Consider the following 13,572-nt stretch of genomic DNA (forward strand, 5'->3'; position numbering starts at 1 on the left):
AGCCATAGTGAAAACATTTGTACTGAGGAAAGAAAATTTCCACATGACCTATCTGGAGAAACATTCTGGATCAAACAACCAAAAATAGTCAAGCAGGTAAATACACACCTATATGGATAACAGGATGATATGTGTTCAATTGTATAGCGTCATTGCCATTAAGGTACAAATGGAAAACTTGCAATCCTATATAGTGAAGGAAATGAACACATATCATATCAAAGAACACAGGAACATGGGTGTGAGAAAAACCTCAATGTTTATACTTTGTTCTTTATAATGGTGTGAACATGTATATGTCTCAGTACCTTATGCACTTGAGAATTCTAGTGAGTAGATGATGAAAGCCTATTTCAGAACTGGAATCGGTAAATAATTGTAGGTGGAATCTAAATGAAAAGATGGTACAAGTGTTATCATGACACGTGGGCTATAACACAATGGACCGTGTGACAAAGAAGAAAGGAGAGAAAGAAGAGGAAGAAAATGCAACTACCTGTAACATTACGTGATAGTCACTGGTAAGTATCACTTGACAATTCAAGTGAAAAAGGATTCCTTTATTAAAGGGTTCTCAGTCGCCTCAGGATCATGAAATACTAGGGTAAATGATATGAGAATGGGTAAGAAGCACCACTAAAGGAAATATGAGATGCAGGACATATATCTATAAACCCCTGAACTACATGATAGAAATAAAAAGAAGAAAAAAGAAAAAAAAGAAGAAAGAAGAAGAACACATAGAATGCGGAAAGAGAATGGGTACAACTACCTGAGTTACTGCAGGGAGGCCCCTGGTTGGTATTGTGAGGGTTAGTGGAATTCCTTCACTGAAGGGTTCTCAGTTGCCTCAGGTTCGTGAAAAATGCTATAGACAAATAATGCCCGGAGAAAAGGGGTTCATATACAGCGAATAATGGTAATACAAGGTACATGTGTCACATGTAATAGTATATATATATATATTGTACTAAGCTCTACACCAGAAATAGAAAGTAGTCCCTCTGCCTTCTGTCTAGGTGCCCTGAGTTATGTCCTGTAAACTGTCACAGCGACCCAGACACACATGTGTAGTAGGGGAATATCCCTGCTGAGATGCCAGTGCTAGAGCACACGTTTGCTGTGGAGTTGAACGCTATGTGAGCAGTTCTTACCTTCAATGAGCAGAAGTCTCTTTTTTCAGATTTCAATATCTCTGTGGGTATCTGGCAGAAATATGGAATACTCTTTACTGCTAAGACCCTGTACACCACTCCCACTAAAGGGGGCTTTACACGCTGCGACATCGCTAATGCGGAGTCGTTGGGGTCACGGAATTTGTGACGCACATCCGGCCGCATTAGCGATGTTGCTGCGTGTGACACCGATGAGCGATTTTGCATCGTTGCAAAAACGTGCAAAATCGCTCATCGGTGACATGGGTCTCCATTCTCGATTATCGTTACTGCAGCAGTAACGATGTAGTTCGTCGCTCCTGCGGCAGCACACATTGCTCCGTGTGACACCGCAGAAACGAGGAACCTCTCCTTACCTGCCTCAAAGCCGCTATGAGGAAGGAAGGAGGTGGGCGGGATGTTCCGGCCACTCATCTCCGCCCCTCCACTGCTATTGGGCGGTCGCTCAGTGACGTTGCTGTGACGCCGCACGAACCGCCCCCTTAGAAAGGAGGCGGTTCGCCGGTCACAGCGACGTCGCCGGGCAGGTAAGTATGTGTGACTGGTTCTGTTCGGTGTTGTGCAGCATGGGCAGCAATTTGCCCGTGTCGCGCAACAGATGGGGGCGGGTACCCACACTAGCGATATCAGGACCGATATCGCAGTGTGTAAAGTAGCCTTTAGTCACATGACCAAGACTGTATCTGTGTCCCTACAACACACTTGAGACAAATGTGTGTGTGAGCCTGCATTGTGGGGTATATATAATATATTATAGAGCTGGGAAGGATCATTCTAAGCAGTGAGCTGTTCCAGTATTTGTAGGAAAATACCCAGTAGAAGCCTCAAACACAGCACCAATACCTCCCATCAGTATCCCACCACAGTGCCATGTAACCCATGCCCTACACTCCCATCTACACCAATACTATACAGGCACAAACTAGTATATCTGACTAAAAACCCCCAAAATATGAAGAACGGCCTATAGTTGAGTGTGGATATAAAATCTATGTGAGCAGAGCTAGAATAGAAATCACTGATCGCATTGAAGTCATTCTGACCATAAATCACCATGATATCAAGGTGAGGAGTTGTGTGTTACTGCTGGGAGGAAAGGGTTAACAGTGGAATATTAAGGTGCATTTCTGTGTGCAGTGTTACTAGTCAATGTACAAATTGTCTCTCCAGTAAAGGAGACAAACTCTAGCACAGCGCCACCTATTGGAAGTAGCGATCCTAAAAGTCACAAGTGGATTTTCAACAATCCATTGCAATATGACTCAGGATATATAAGCCAGATCAGAATCCCAATTTGCAGACACGGTGTTTCGGGGTGCTTGCCCCTCGTCAGTGCAAAGTATGGGGGTGTCAATGTAGTCATTGTAACAATTCAGTATGAGCTGCTCTTGGTGCCGGGGGAGGGAGATGCTCTCCTGAGCAAGATAGATGGGGAATGAACATGATATCTATATAGTGTAAGGCAGGGGGTCTCAAACTCGGCTGGGTGTATGGGCCGCACAGAGGAAAAAAATAATGTGGGGGGCTGCATTCTTTGCAGGACAAAGTGACATTTTTATTGGTACCATATATATATTTTTTTTTCACACACCTTTGGATGACTGATTTTCAACATTTTTCACTTGTTTATTATAACAAATGTGCACATTCTTTGGTTAAATCTAAAAAAAAAAAATTGATGTTAAAAAAAAGTTATGCCTTATTTTGTTTTTTTTACAGTTTATCCCTTTCTTTTAACTAATAGTGTTACAATTATGACGCTAGCGTTTTGTGAAGGGAATGCTTTGCCTACTTCCGTGACTATGGCCTTCCAGAACTGCTGCATTTTGGCTGACCTCTCCGCCTCGGGAATAAGAGACATAAAGTTCTCCTTGTAGCGTGGGTCTAACAGTGTTACCAACCAGTAATGATTGTCGGCCAAGATGTTCTTAACGCGAGGGTCACGAGACAGGCAGCTTACCATAAAGTCATCCATGTGCGCCAGACTCTTAACAGCCATCACTTCAATATCCAGACCAACACGATGACTGAACATGCTGTCCTCCTCCTTCTCCTCCTCCTCCTCCTCATCTACCCTGTCCTCTGGCCAGCCACGCTGAACTGAGCATATGACTGGTATGCATGTCATATCCTCAATTTGGTCGGAGAGTTGCTCCATGTCTTCATCTTCCTCCTCGTCATAGTCCTCCACTGCACGTTGTGATGAGACGAGGCTGGGCTGTGTGTTATCACCCACACCCACTACTGTTTCTTGCTCCAACTCATCGTGTTCCGCTTGCAATGCATCATGTTTGGTTTTGAGCAGAGACCGTTTTAGAAGGCAGAGAAGCGGTATGGTGACGCTAATAATGGCGTCATCGCCGCTCACCATCTTGGTGGAGTCCTCAAAGTTTTGGAGGATGGTACATAGGTCGGACATCCATCTCCACTCCTCAGGTGTTATGTGTGGAGTTTGACCCATTTCCCGATGGCTTAGGTGATGCAGGTACTCAACAACTGCCCTCTTCTGCTCACATATCCTGATCAACATGTGCAGAGTTGAATTCCAATGCGTGGGGACATCACACACCAGTCTGTGAGCCGGAAGATGCAAATGACGCTGAAAGCCGGCAAGGCCGGCTGAAGCAGTAGGTGACTTTCGAAAATGTGCAGACAGGCGGCGAACTTTTACCAGCAGATCAGACAGCTCTGGGTATGAGTTTAGAAACCGCTGAACCACGAGGTTGAGCACATGGGCCACGCATGGAACATGTGTCAGCTGGCCTCGCCTCAAAGCCGCCACCAGGTTCCGGCCATTGTCACACACAACCTTTCCTGGCTTTAGGTTCAGAGGTGTGAGCCAGTGATCTGCATGCTGTTTTAGAGCTGTCCACACCTCTTCTGCATTGTGGGGTTTGTCACCTATGCAGATTAGCTGCAGCACAGCCTGTTGCCGCTTCGCCGAGGCAGTGCTGCAGTGCTTCCAGCTTGGGACTGGTGTGGAGGGTAAAGTGGATGAGGATGCGCAGGAGGAGGAGGAGGCTGAAGAGCATGACATTCCGGAGCTGTAGAGTGTGGGTGAAACCCTGACTGAGGTAGGGCCTGCAAACCTTGGTGTGGGAAGGACTTGTTCCGTTCCTCGCTCAAACTGGGTCCCAGCTGGGCTGGGCTGGGTCCCTACCCGGCTGGGTAGGGCGTTGTGGGGGGTTTGTCTATCTCCGTTTGAGGTGAGTTTGTTTAAGTTAGCCTTTTCTTTGGCGTTTTTTGGAGCCCTGCGGGTTGGGGAGTTGGTATCGCCCAGTAAGGCGTTCCCCGGGGGCTTGGATTGGGGTGACATTATGTCAGTGGAAAACGGAGTTGAATTTTGGATTAGGAAATCGAAAACTGATCAGAGAGGTGTGGGTAGACTAGTCCGTTTGGGGATGGTTGTGGCATCTGATATGTGCCCGTTCAAGTGTCTCGGGAATTTTCAACAGATCCGTCCGAAGGTGGATGGCCCCTTATTACATATATCTTTTTATCGAGATACCAATTTGTGAGTGTTTTTAGGGCATGTTTGAAGTCGTTGGGGTTAGATCCGAAGTCTTTCGGATTGGGGCAGCGACGGAGGCCTCTATATGCGGCCTACCGGAGGAGACAGTTAAGCAGATTGGTAGGTGGAAGTCGCAGCGCTTTAAGTCGTATGTACGTCCCCAGGTGGTTGTTGGCAATTGAGGGGAAAAGGGGGGGGGTATTAGGGTATTAGGGTAGCAATGGGGGGGGTGAGAGTGTGTGTTTTTTGTCAATTTGGTTTGGTGAGGCAATAAAATGGTGTCGTCTGTACATTTTGTATTGCAGAAGCACCCCCCCTTCCTTCCCTGGTCTGGATCCTTGGCCACTCTTATGTGTATTGGGGAGCCCGACGAGCGGACGCGAGATGGAACTGGAGACAGCTAGGTTTTGAGAAGGACCTGGCTCTCGTGCGATGGCTCGGTGTTCGGGGGTTAGGGTGCAGGAGGTGCATAGATACGCCCGGTTGGACAGACCTCCTGACATCTTAGTGTTGCATGCCGGGGGGAATGATTTGGGTGGGCGTCCTTTTCGAATCTTGATAAAGGACATCAAACATGATTTGTTACGGTTATGGGCGTCGTTTCCAGGTCTAACGATAGTCTGGTCAGAGATAGTAGCGAGAAAGAGTTGGCAGAAAGCGCGGTCAGTTGACAGGTTGAACAAGGCGCGGGCGAAGGTTAATAGGGCGATCTCGAAGTTTGTTAGTCGGAACGGGGGTATAGCAATACGGCATGTTGAGTTGGAAAGGACGGAAGAGGAATTTTGGTTGGCTGACGGGGTACACCTTAATGCGGTGGGAACTGACTTATGGGCTCTTGGCTTGCAGGGAGGTATTGAGAGGGCCCTTTGCTTGCGGGGGGTCTCAGGCACTTGAAGGGTTTCAAGGTGCCTTCGTTGTGGTGTTGTTTATTGGTGGGTCCTTGAAGTTGGTTTAAAATTGGTTCGGGGATTCATCCGGGTATGGATCCCCTCATTGGCAGAATTGATGGTCCCCTGGTGATTTTGGGGGGGAACCCCGACGGGGTATGTCGGGGCCCCTGGGGGTGTGGTTGGGGTTGACGGAGGATTAACCCTTATAATTTGGTGCTCCTGAGCCAGTGTGGGTAACGGCTGGGAGCAAGTTGAGGTTTTTTATTGCTCGGTTATGGGAATCACCAGGGTTTTGGTAGCTTCAAGGACCTTACCACATTGCAAATTTAATTGGTTATGTATTCTTGTTAATAAAATGGCTGCTATGGCCAAAATTATCCAAAGATAAATTTGTGTCTGTGTAATTACTTTTAAATAAGAAATGGGAATGGAGGTGTGGGGTATGAAAGGAAGACCGGAGTCAACAATTCCAGGGTCAAGCATGTTTATTTGCGTAAGCTTCGTTCCAGGGTAGAAAGGGTAAGAGTGCCTTTCAGAATTCGAAGTGGTCAGACTGTACGGACCACCAAGAACTGCAGGAGAGCTTGAACATCTTCCCATGGATTTGCGACATTCTCCCTCATCAGTTACGTAGGTAAGCAGGTTCTCAGCATTGCAGCCCATTTGTTGTCTTAAGTTAGTTAAGCGGGGTTAACTAACCTGTCAGTTCAGCCTCAGGTCTAAAGCAGAGGCCTGGACTCCACTCCTTACTCCTCACTCCACAACTCTCCTTAAAAACAACTGACTCCTTTTTCCTGCCCCGGGGTCTCCAGACCCCTAGGTGGGCGTTTCCTTCCGTCTGGTCCTGCCCACTGGTGTGCCTGTCTTTCCCTAGGGGAGGTGACTAGGGTTTTCTGGTTGGCTTTGTGTGACTTAGGTGAGGGAAGTTGTTATGCGGGGGCCTATGTGTGACTATCTGCAGTGTCAGGGCGTCACATATGTATGTGTGTATGTCTGCTAAAGGAATCCGCACCGTCATATTTACAAACACAAAATTTTGCAGACACCTCATGTGACTCAGGGAACGTTGTAGACTATGTTTTAACAGGAATATTTAACCTTTACAGTTACTCTCCAAAAAACCTGCCTCCATTAAACTGAATGGAGGTGGGAGCTGCAAGTTATTAATAGCAGCTGTGATTGGTTGCTATAGGAACAAAGGACATTCATAGTATAAGAAGCTTATGTGTGAGATAATATGATGTCAGTGGGGAGACAGATAGAGAGAGACAGACACAGACTGAGAGACAAACAGACAGAGACAGATAGGCATAGACAGACAGGGAAAGAGACAGAGACAAACAGACAGAGGCAGACAGGGAAAGAGACAGACAGAGATAGACAGGGAAAAAAGGCAGACAGACAGAGACAGAGAAAGAGACAGAGGCAGATAGGGAAACAGACAAAGACAAACATACAGAGACAGGCAGGAGAAAAGGCAGACCGACAGGGAAACAGACAGACAGGGGAAGAGACAGACAGAGAGAGACAGACAGATAGAGACAGACAAAGAAATACAGAGATAGACAGGGAAAGAGACAAACGGGGAATGAGTCAGACAGAGAGAGACAAAGAGAGACAGGCAGAGAGAGACAGGGAAAGAGACAGACAGGGGAAGAGACAGACAGAGACAGACAAAGAAATACAGAGACAGACAGGGGAAGAGACAGACAGGGGAAGAGACAGACAGGGGAAGAGACAGACAGACAGGGAAAGAGACAGACCTGGAAAAGAGACAGACCTGGAAAAGAGACAGACAGACATAGAAACAGACAGCCACAAAGAGAGAAAGACAGACAGACACAGAGAGACAGACAGAGATAGAGAGACAGAGAGACATGGATAGAGATAGAGACACACAGAGACAGACAGATGACAGAGACTGGGAGAGAGACAGACAGAAGCATAAATCCCTAACTAAAACTTAACATTTAATGATAGTTTTAAAAGGTAAAAAAACACAAATCATGTAAATAGCATGACTCTCTTCTGTGCATAGAGTCAAAATTTTGTGTTTGTAAATATGACGGTGCGGATTCCTTTAGCAGACATACACACATACATATGTGACGCCCTGACACTGCAGGTAGTCACACATAGGCCCCCGCATAACAACTTCCCTCACCTAAGTCACACAAAGCCAACCAGAAAACCCTAGTCACCTCCCCCAGGGAAAGACAGGCACACCAGTGGGCAGGACCAGACGGAAGGAAACGCCCACCTAAGGGTCTGGAGACCCCGGGGCAGGAAAAAGGAGTCAGTTGTTTTTAAGGAGAGTTGTGGAGTGAGGAGTAAGGAGTGGAGTCCAGGCCTCTGCTTTAGACCTGAGGCTGAACTGACAGGTTAGTTAACCCCGCTTAACTAACTTAAGACAACAAATGGGCTGCAATGCTGAGAACCTGCTTACCTACGTAACTGATGAGGGAGGATGTCGCACATCCATGGGAAGATGTTCAAGCTCTCCTGCAGTTCTTGGTGGTCCGTACAGTCCGACCACTTCGAATTCTGAAAGGCACTCTTACCCTTTCTACCCTGGAACGAAGCTTACGCAAATAAACATGCTTGACCCTGGAATTGTTGACTCCGGTCTTCCTTTCATACCCCACACCTCCATTCCCATTTCTTATTTAAAAGTAATTACACAGACACAAATTTATCTTTGGATAATTTTGGCCATAGCAGCCATTTTATTAACAAGAATACATAACCAATAAAATTTGCAATGTGGTAAGGTCCTTGAAGCTACCAAAACCCTGGTGATTCCCATAACCGAGCAATAAAAAACCTCAACTTGCTCCCAGCCGTTACCCACACTGACTCAGTAGCACCAAATGGTTAGGGTTAATCCTCCGTCAACCCCAACCACACCCCCAGGGGCCCCGACATACCCCGTCGGGGTTCCCCCCCAAAATCACTAGGGGACCATCAATTCTGCCAATGAGGGGATCCATACCCGGATGAATCCCCGAACCAATTTTAAACCAACTTCAAGGACCCACCAATAAACAACACCACAACGAAGGCACCTTGAAACCCTTCAAGTGCCTGAGACCCCCCGCAAGCAAAGGGCCCTCTCAATACCTCCCTGCAAGCCAAGAGCCCATAAGTCAGTTCCCACCGCATTAAGGTGTACCCCGTCAGCCAACCAAAATTCCTCTTCCGTCCTTTCCAACTCAACATGCCGTATTGCTATACCCCCGTTCCGACTAACAAACTTCGAGATCGCCCTATTAACCTTCGCCCGCGCCTTGTTCAACCTGTCAACTGACCGCGCTTTCTGCCAACTCTTTCTCGCTACTATCTCCGACCAGACTATCGTTAGACCTGGAAACGACACCCATAACCGTAACAAATCATGTTTGATGTCCGTTATCAAGATTCGAAAAGGACGCCCACCCAAATCATTCCCCCCGGCATGCAACACTAAGATGTCAGGAGGTCTGTCCAACCGGGCGTATCTATGCACCTCCTGCAACACCCTGTTCCACCCTAACCCCCGAACACCGAGCCATCGCACGAGAGCCAGGTCCTTCTCAAAACCTAGCTGTCTCCCGTTCCATCTCGCGTCCGCTCGTCGGGCTCCCCAATACACATAAGAGTGGCCAAGGATCCAGACCAGGGAAGGAAGGGGGGGTGCTTCTGCAATACAAAATGTACAGACGACACCATTTTATTGCCTCACCAAACCAAATTGACAAAAAACACACACTCTCACCCCCCCATTGCTACCCTAATACCCCCCCCTTTTCCCCTCAATTGCCAACAACCACCTGGGGACGTACATACGACTTAAAGCGCTGCGACTTCCACCTACCAATCTGCTTAACTGTCTCCTCCGGTAGGCCGCATATAGAGGCCTCCTTCGCTGCCCCAATCCGAAAGACTTCGGATCTAACCCCAACGACTTCAAACATGCCCTAAAAACACTCACAAATTGGTATCTCAATAAAAAGGACCCATCCTCGTGACATAATAAGGGGCCATCCACCTTCGGACGGATCTGTTGAAAATTCCCGAGACACTTGAACGGGCACATATCAGCAATGCGTGGGGACATCACACACCAGTCTGTGAGCCGGAAGATGCAAATGACGCTGAAAGCCGGCAAGGCCGGCTGAAGCAGTAGGTGACTTTCGAAAATGTGCAGACAGGCGGCGAACTTTTACCAGCAGATCAGACAGCTCTGGGTATGAGTTTAGAAACCGCTGAACCACGAGGTTGAGCACATGGGCCACGCATGGAACATGTGTCAGCTGGCCTCGCCTCAAAGCCGCCACCAGGTTCCGGCCATTGTCACACACAACCTTTCCTGGCTTTAGGTTCAGAGGTGTGAGCCAGTGATCTGCATGCTGTTTTAGAGCTGTCCACACCTCTTCTGCATTGTGGGGTTTGTCACCTATGCAGATTAGCTGCAGCACAGCCTGTTGCCGCTTCGCCGAGGCAGTGCTGCAGTGCTTCCAGCTTGGGACTGGTGTGGAGGGTAAAGTACTGATGGGGTGGGTGTCTGTGTGGCCCAATTTTTGGAAAAAAGGGAGACTCCGCTTGGAGTAACCCTTGCTTGCTGTGTTTTTAAAAGAAGCCAAGATGAACAGAGCTGGGATCAGGAAAGACTTTGCTACCTACCCCGGTGTCATCCTGGGGACGGTTAATTATGGCGTATTTTTGATTTTGCTTGATGCAAATCAAAACATCCTGTTTGCAACTAGGGCCCAAGTGCTGCCACTGATGGGGTGGGTGTCTGTGTGGCCCAATTTTTGGAAAAAAGGGAGACTCCGCTTGGAGTAACCCTTGCTTGCTGTGTTTTTAAAATAAGCCAAGATGAACAGAGCTGGGATCAGGAAAGACTTTGCTACCTACCCCGGTGTCATCCTGGGGACGGTTAAGAATAGCGTATTTTTGAATGTGCTTGATGCAAATGTAGCTGTGAAGTGTACAACTGGGGCACAACTGCTGCCACTGAAGGGGTGGGTGTGTGTGGGGCCCAATTTTTGGAAAAAAGGGAGACTCCTCTTGGAGTCACCTTGCGGTGTTTTACATGATTTTAGAATGGCGTGCCATGCCTATATCTGTGTGTCCTCCTCTTTTTCCTTGTCCAGCTGTTTTGTTTTCGCATGAGTATATGTCCTTGTCACTTTCCCATGTGTTTGTGTTGTGTTGTGAGTTGTTTGTCACCTTTTGGACACCTTTGAGGGTGTTTTCTAGGTGTTTTACTGTGTTTGTGATTGCCTGCCATTGTTTCCTATTGGCTCGAGTTCGGTTCGTCGAACGTTCGACGAGCCGAACTCGAACGGGAGCTCCGTTCGGCGAACCGACCTCGAGCCGAACCGGGACCGGTTCGCTCATCTCTACTCCTGGACATACCTACCCCGGTGTCATCCTGGGGACGGTTAAGAATAGCGTATTTTTGAATGTGCTTGATGCAAATGTAGCTGTGAAGTGTACAACTGGGGCACAACTGCTGCCACTGAAGGGGTGGGTGTGTGTGGGGCCCAATTTTTGGAAAAAAGGGAGACTCCGCTTGGAGTAACCCTTGCTTGCTGTGTTTTTAAAAGAAGCCAAGATGAACAGAGCTGGGATCAGGAAAGACTTTGCTACCTACCCCGGTGTCATCCTGGGGACGGTTAATTATGGCGTATTTTTGAATGTGCTTGATGCAAATCAAAACATCCTGTTTGCAACTAGGGCCCAAGTGCTGCCACTGATGGGGTGGGTGTCTGTGTGGCCCAATTTTTGGAAAAAAGGGAGACTCCGCTTGGAGTAACCCTTGCTTGCTGTGTTTTTAAAAGAAGCCAAGATGAACAGAGCTGGGATCAGGAAAGACTTTGCTACCTACCCCGGTGTCATCCTGGGGACGGTTAAGAATAGCGTATTTTTGAATGTGCTTGATGCAAATGTAGCTGTGAAGTGTACAACTGGGGCACAACTGCTGCCACTGAAGGGGTGGGTGTGTGTGGGGCCCAATTTTTGGAAAAAAGGGAGACTCCGCTTGGAGTAACCCTTGCTTGCTGTGTTTTTAAAAGAAGCCAAGATGAACAGAGCTGGGATCAGGAAAGACTTTGCTACCTACCCCGGTGTCATCCTGGGGACGGTTAATTATGGCGTATTTTTTAATGTGCTTGATGCAAATCAAAACATCCTGTTTGCAACTAGGGCCCAAGTGCTGCCACTGATGGGGTGGGTGTCTGTGTGGCCCAATTTTTGGAAAAAAGGGAGACTCCGCTTGGAGTAACCCTTGCTTGCTGTGTTTTTAAAAGAAGCCAAGATGAACAGAGCTGGGATCAGGAAAGACTTTGCTACCTACCCCGGTGTCATCCTGGGGACGGTTAATTATGGCGTATTTTTGAATGTGCTTGATGCAAATCAAAACATCCTGTTTGCAACTAGGGCCCAAGTGCTGCCACTGATGGGGTGGGTGTCTGTGTGGCCCAATTTTTGGAAAAAAGGGAGACTCCGCTTGGAGTAACCCTTGCTTGCTGTGTTTTTAAAAGAAGCCAAGATGAACAGAGCTGGGATCAGGAAAGACTTTGCTACCTACCCCGGTGTCATCCTGGGGACGGTTAAGAATAGCGTATTTTTGAATGTGCTTGATGCAAATGTAGCTGTGAAGTGTACAACTGGGGCACAACTGCTGCCACTGAAGGGGTGGGTGTGTGTGGGGCCCAATTTTTGGAAAAAAGGGAGACTCCGCTTGGAGTAACCCTTGCTTGCTGTGTTTTTAAAAGAAGCCAAGATGAACAGAGCTGGGATCAGGAAAGACTTTGCTACCTACCCCGGTGTCATCCTGGGGACGGTTAATTATGGCGTATTTTTGAATGTGCTTGATGCAAATCAAAACATCCTGTTTGCAACTAGGGCCCAAGTGCTGCCACTGATGGGGTGGGTGTCTGTGTGGCCCAATTTTTGGAAAAAAGGGAGACTCCGCTTGGAGTAACCCTTGCTTGCTGTGTTTTTAAAAGAAGCCAAGATGAACAGAGCTGGGATCAGGAAAGACTTTGCTACCTACCCCGGTGTCATCCTGGGGACGGTTAATTATGGCGAATTTTGGAATGTGCTTGATGCAAATCAAAACATCCTGTTTGCAACTAGGGCCCAAGTGCTGCCACTGATGGGGTGGGTGTCTGTGTGGCCCAATTTTTGGAAAAAAGGGAGACTCCGCTTGGAGTAACCCTTGCTTGCTGTGTTTTTAAAAGAAGCCAAGATGAACAAGTCATGGGTCAGCAAAGACTTTATCTACCTACCCCGGTGTCATCCTGGGGACGGATAAGAATGGCGTATTTTTGAATGTGCTTGATGCAAATCAAAACATCCTGTTTGCAACTAGGGCCCAAGTGCTGCCACTGATGGGGTGGGTGTCTGTGTGGCCCAATTTTTGGAAAAAAGGGAGACTCCGCTTGGAGTAACCCTTGCTTGCTGTGTTTTTAAAAGAAGCCAAGATGAACAGAGCTGGGATCAGGAAAGACTTTGCTACCTACCCCGGTGTCATCCTGGGGACGGTTAATTATGGCGTATTTTTGAATGTGCTTGATGCAAATCAAAACATCCTGTTTGCAACTAGGGCCCAAGTGCTGCCACTGATGGGGTGGGTGTCTGTGTGGCCCAATTTTTGGAAAAAAGGGAGACTCCGCTTGGAGTAACCCTTGCTTGCTGTGTTTTTAAAAGAAGCCAAGATGAACAGAGCTGGGATCAGGAAAGACTTTGCTACCTACCCCGGTGTCATCCTGGGGACGGTTAATTATGGCGTATTTTTGAATGTGCTTGATGCAAATCAAAACATCCTGTTTGCAACTAGGGCCCAAGTGCTGCCACTGATGGGGTGGGTGTCTGTGTGGCCCAATTTTTGGAAAAAAGGGAGACTCCGCTTGGAGTAACCCTTGCTTGCTGTGTTTTTAAAAGAAGCCAAGATGAACAAGTCATGGTCAGCAAAAACTTTATCTACCTACCCCGGTGTCATCCTGGG

The sequence above is a fragment of the Anomaloglossus baeobatrachus genome, unplaced genomic scaffold (assembly GCF_048569485.1).
Source record: "Anomaloglossus baeobatrachus isolate aAnoBae1 unplaced genomic scaffold, aAnoBae1.hap1 Scaffold_514, whole genome shotgun sequence".
In the NCBI taxonomy this organism is placed as follows: Eukaryota; Metazoa; Chordata; class Amphibia; order Anura; family Aromobatidae; genus Anomaloglossus; species Anomaloglossus baeobatrachus.